The sequence below is a fragment of the Macrotis lagotis genome, chromosome 8 (assembly GCF_037893015.1).
Source record: "Macrotis lagotis isolate mMagLag1 chromosome 8, bilby.v1.9.chrom.fasta, whole genome shotgun sequence".
NCBI classification, from domain to species: domain Eukaryota; kingdom Metazoa; phylum Chordata; class Mammalia; order Peramelemorphia; family Peramelidae; genus Macrotis; species Macrotis lagotis.
Window position 1 is genome coordinate 192,011,513 of NC_133665.1, and position 6,150 is coordinate 192,017,662.

The window sequence follows — 6,150 nt, forward strand, 5'->3', positions numbered from 1 at the left end:
AGCAGAATAAACAAAACCCACAGGCCATTGGGAACTCCCATGGACTTTGAGATTCTGACTCTGAAAAGCAGAAACAGACCCCAGGGGCTACTTCTCTCTTGAGAAAGGGTGGCGGATTGTGAGTGTGTGACAATCAGTTCATGGGTTAAAAGAAAATAAGGGGTTCTTCCCTGTGGGACAGGATGAATCTGCATGTGCATAGGTGAGCAGCCCCCTAGATTCTAACTTGCAAAACGGGTCAGCTAAAGCCAGGATCATCTTGTCTGACTGACAATCTGCAGGCCTGCAGGCATTCCAGTAGGAAGTTCTGAGGACCACAGCATCCTTCATAAGGCCCCCTAAGGTGACCTCCTAAAAGAACCATCCTCAGGGTAGCTAGATGGCACAGTGGATAGAGCACCAGTCAGGAGGACCTGAGTTCAAATTAATAATTGCCTAGCAGTATGACCTTGGGCAAGTCACTTAACCCTTCGCCTTGCAAAAGAAAAAGAAAAAAACAATCCTCACTTCCCACCCATTGAAAATATAAAGATCTTGAACCCCAAATGAAGGACTCCTGCTCTATTCCAACCACCTCATTTTGAAAATGAGGCCATCAAGGACCAGAGAGATTGAGGACTTTGTCCAATACTACTGTTCGTTAATGAGAATACTAAACTAAATAATCCAGATCTCCTGAACACAATTCCAGTCCCCCCCTTCTTCTCTTTATTTCACAGTCCCCCACCATCCTCTATCATTTATTCCCAATTTTTATCTCATGGAATTTCAGAAGCCTGCCTTCTCACAATGGGAGGGGGTCTTGGTGACATCCAGTCTAGCCTGGATCAGAAAGAGAATTCTTTCAGCCTCTCTTCATGTCCCTAAAAAGTGGTCCTTGAAGCTCCACACACCGACTGTTTGGAGATGGTCAGTTATCCCCACGGGGCTGAAGGAGCACTACCGCCCCATGGAACAGCTGCATATTTAAGCTACGACTGGTGAACAGTGGGGCATTTGTGCTGGTGTTGGACTTGGCTTCCACATTGGGTAGATTTTCATCTGTAAAGCCAGGCTTTCAGCCTGGCCCAGTCCTAATCCATATAAGAGGAAAAGTCAGGCAGAATGAGAAAATTGGCCGGTTGCCACATAGCTCCACAAATACAGGTCGGATATGAAATAATTCAAAACACAGTAAAATGCAATAATTTAGCACATGTATCGCCAGCGTGTACAGTCTTTGCCAAGAGGTTGGGCACAGATGGAAAATCCATTGGTGAAAGGCGGCGGGCGGGCGGGCGGGGGCCTCTGGGCTTTCTTCACATGGGGAAGCAAAGTTTCATTTTCAGCTCTAATGGCAATGAAGTTGGTGGGAAAAGCTGAGCCGGAGCCTCCAGACTGATTTCTTTGCTGCCCAAAGTCATATCAGTGATCAGTGATGGGGCGGAAGGGGATAAAGCGGTGAAATATAGAGCTGCCAAGAGATTACAGAAATTAGGAAATTCTTCTTGAAAGAAAGAATGGGGTGATGTATGGGTGTTCCTCCCTTCTGTTTGCTGGATGTTCCCTGGGAGTTATACATCTATGCTGTCGGCAGGCAGCCATGCAGAGGGAGATAAGGGTGAGATCCCAGCCCCCTCTGGGATTCTCTGAATCACTTCCATGTGTAAAACTCTATGTGAGTGTCAGGAGCCCCAGACAGGGAAAAGGATGGAACTCCTAGGATCCTAGACTGGCAGAGCTGGAAGGATCCTTAGAGGTCATCCAGTGCACACCCCACCAATGCACAGTCTGAGAAACTGAGGCACACAGAGAAGGGAGGTCTGGCCATGGTCACCCAGATAGGAAGCAGCACAGTGAAGGTGAGATCTGCTTCTCCTATCCCTCATTCCCAGTCCCATATTCTTGCCTCTATCCCCAGATACCCTGAAGAGTCATGGCAAAGCAATTTCTTTCCCAGATGGATCTGGATGGGCTAGAAATCAGGTGAAATAAAGAGAGGCAGACATGTTCATGGATTATTGACTTAATTACTATGAGGCATCCGAAGTCCTGACCTGAAGCCCTCTTTGAGAAACTGTCCCCCAGCTAGTGCTTGAATACTTCCAGTGATGAGAATCTCATCTCTCTCCAAGGTCGCCCCTTCTATCATGGATATGCATAGTGCTTAGAAAAGACTCCCATCTATCTGGAATTCCACTCCTCCCCATAACTTTTATTTTCTTTACTCCTGATTTGGGGGAGCAAAATTCCAGGGCTAAGGATACCTCACTGGCTGCCTTCCTTCTCACCATCCCTGGATTCCCAGATGTTCCAATCCATCTAGAACCAAAGAAACTCATAGGCGTGTTAGAAGCTTCTAGCCCTAATATGCCACAATCTTTCCCAGCTCCCTGGGACCTGGTCCTATGCCAACCCCTATCACATGGACTCGGGGAAACAACAAAAATGAAAAAAAGAGAATCGAACTGGAGGAAAGGAAGACAGTTGTGCTGGCACAATGTGATTGAAAAGAGAAAGAAATCTCTTCTCAGTTATAGAAAAAGCAGCTCCGTAAGTTCTCAGTTTGGTGGGGGGGGCTACTTTCTCTTTAAACAGTCATGGCATCAGGACTTTGGAATAGCCTGGAAAGACTAGCATGAACTGATGCAGAGTGAAGTAAGCAGAATCAGAAGCACACCGCACACTCCAACAGAAACATTGTGAGACAGTCAACTCGGATGGTCTTCCTCATCTCAGCAGTGCATTTAGCCAAGACAGTTCTAAAGGACTGGGGATGCAACCCCCAGAGAAGGAACCTTGGAGTTCAAATGCAGACCAAAGCTTACTATCTTCAATTCTTAATACTTGCCTTATGGATTATGGTTTTTTCCCCTCTCCCATTTAGATTTGATTCTTCTTTTACATTTAACATAATTATACATGGAGACCTTTTGTTAGATTGCTCTGTCAGGGGGAGGGGGAGGGAAAGGAGGGGAGGAGACAAATGTGAAACTCAAAATCTTGCCCAAAAAATGATTATTGAAAACTACTAGTGCAAGTAGTTAGAAAAATAAATAAATAAAATCTTTTTGAAAAGGAAGAAAGAAGAGTCATGCCATTAGATTGTGGGTTTCCTGAGGGCAGGGGCTGTAGAGCTTAGCCCAATGCTGGCAGAGCTTGATAAAAGTTGATGGTTAGATGGTTGGATGGATGGAGATGGAAAGATCATCTTCTCTTTATCCTACCTGGGTCAGGACTCTTGAAATTAAGTCAAGGTAGGACTTGCTGAGACTAGTGCTGTGAGAACCCCTGACATTGTTGGTAAGGGACTCCAAGTCATTGGTGACAGAAGACAAAGGAGCACCGTCCATGGAACCCCCAGAGGCTGAGGATTCTGGGGGGTGAAATGTGATGTCCTTTTATTCTTTATTGTGAAAGGGAGAGGAAGAGCCACTGGGAAATGATTGCAAAATAGAAAAGATCACAAAGTTTTATTTTTGAAATAAGTGCTGCCTAGGAACACTGAGCTATGATGTATCTGAAGTAGGACATGAACCCATGTCCTCCTGGTCCCATCTACTGGGCCACATTGACTTTCATCATATAGAATACTTCTGGATGTGCTAGCACATCCCCCATATATGAATGACCGACCTCACAGCCCTCTCCATTCATCCCATTCAACCAGGTTCACAATAACCTTCAACAGCATCTAAGCTGTCCTGGGCCAGTGGCATCCCTGGAAAGTGTTCCCACATGGGAACCAGCCCACCCAGTTGTTCTTCCTCATCAACTTTGGTGTCTCTGCTTCCCCACCCCACTCCTTCAGGAGACTCCTAGACAGGCTGCCATCTTATTCCCTCTTTCTTTCACCACACACACACACCTCACACACACACCTCACATATACACCTCACACACACACACACACACACACCTCTCACACACCACACACACACCACACCTCACACACACACATACACCTCACACACACACACACACACACACACACACACACACACACACACCTCACACACACACATATCACACACACACACACACACATCTCACACACCACACATACACACACCACACCTCACACATATACATAGACACCTCACACACATACACACACCACACAACTCACACACATACATACACCTCACACACATACACACACCACCCACACACACATACCTCACACACAGACTAACATAGACACCACACACACACACACACACACACACACCTTCTATACCCTTCCTTTCTCCCCTCAGTCTTCCTAACCCTGACCTAGTTACTTCAGGAAAATCTTGTCCTCTGTTTTTCAAATCTTGGTGTTGACTCCCAGACATCTTTCTAATCACGGTTGAGACACTGATCTCAAGGAGAGGAAATGCCAGGGGTTTGAAGAGAAATTAGACTCAAGAAAGAGCCCTTCACAATACCAAGAAATTCTCCTCAAAATCTCCCCAAACCCCCACCCTCTTTTCTCACTCTCCTTTAATTAAATCTGAATTCCCTGTAAGGCCCAGAGGACACAATAAACACCTATTCCTCATTTAATTGACTGTTTTTGTTTTGTCCAATTACTAGCCTTGCAATGGAATTTTTTTCTCTTACATTTTTCATTGAAAATGTGCCATATTACAGAAGAAATGGACCTTCGTGAGTTAGCCTGGGAAGCTAACCACCTTTTCACACACTTGTGTATGGGTAAGTGTACTCAGAATTCCCCAAAGTCAGCAAATTCCCTTTTGGAACAAACCTGATTGGTGAGTTAGACATTGCCTGTAATGATTAATGCTGATTCTGAGCTGCTTTAATAAAAAAGTTATTGTTATGTTTTTAAGGGAATTATTGAATGGAAATGCCAGAGAATGGAAAAAACCTGCTCATTTCTTTTGCTGAACTCCCTTAGGGCCATAATCAAGGCGTCACCACTCACCTAGGAGAGCCTTAGCTGAAGGGGATGGGCTAGCTCAGTAGGGTCAGGCTGATCCAGAAAGGGGCAGAGGGAAGTAGAACCTTCTATGGGGTGGAGACATAGTGGAAAGTTGAGTCCTGGTTGTCCTCAAGTATGTATTGCCTTTGTCTTCCCAGTATGCTCTTCTTCCAATTCACAATCCCTAGTTCCTTTCAAAATTTAGCTAATGGGTCATTAGTATAAGAGGTCTTTCGTGATCTCCTCTGTTGCCCAGGGCTTCCTCCAAATAAAAAAAATGGCATCATTGGGTCTTCCCCACTTCCTGAACCTACTTCTCACCTCGTTGAACCTTAAGAACCTTCACTACCATTGGAACAATGGAGAAATGCAGAGAGTCTGAAGAGAGAATGAAGGAAAAAAGGAAAAGGAGATTCCCATCAGGGGACCCCAAAGTCTAAGGTGAGTCCCAGTAATGCACTTCACAGCCATGTGTCACCAATGCATTACTTGGACGTGCACTAGACTTCCTGGATTCAGGTCCAAAGCATGCAGGCTCTCCAGTGGAGTTCAGTGCATTAACACCCTCCACTCCTTCACCTTAAACCACAGTTCCAAAAACCAGTGCTCAGATTGATGCCCCCGGGAGCACTGTCAGACCTTCAGTCATTTAGAGGTAACTAGAAGGGACCTTGCATAGAGTCAAGAAGACCCAAGTTCAAATCCCGTCTCTGAGTTTTCCCTGTGTTACCTGGGTTAAGCAACTTCACCTCCACAGGCTTCAAGTTTCTTCATCTGCAGAATGAGATGATTGGAATAGCTGGACTCTGATGTTCCTTCCAGCTTTAGGGCCATGCTGCTATGTTCTGTAAAATGAGGGTGTTGGATGAGATGGCTTCTCAAGTCTCTTCTATCCCTGAAATCTATGACCCCATGAGCCTGCCAAGCTGGTGAACCCATGAGAGGAGACCCAGCAAGAAGCTAAGAAGCTATTGCAGGATCTAGGTGCTCATTTTGGAGTGGGAGGAGATCCCAGACTCTCTGACTCCAGGTGATGAACCTATTGAGACCTAGGAGTGAACAAAGACAAAAGAGGTAAAGGAGGGTGGTGAGCTGAGTTGACAGATTGACCCAATCACAGGTCTTCAACATTTGGAAGTCATGTCAAAAATAAGAAGTGGGGAAAGAACATCACCTCTGGCTAGTCAGGCTCAGGGGCAGCTGGATGCCCATATCAGATCTTCAGTCTAAGATTGGATGACCAC

At 45.6% G+C, this 6,150-nt stretch overlaps 1 pseudogene; it reads right to left on the bottom strand.

The window, feature by feature from the left end:
* Window positions 1–5,740, bottom strand: part of LOC141496592 (inosine-5'-monophosphate dehydrogenase 2-like) — a 65,378-nt pseudogene extending 59,638 nt beyond the window's left edge.
* Between the last annotated feature and the right edge of the window lie 410 nt (window positions 5,741–6,150).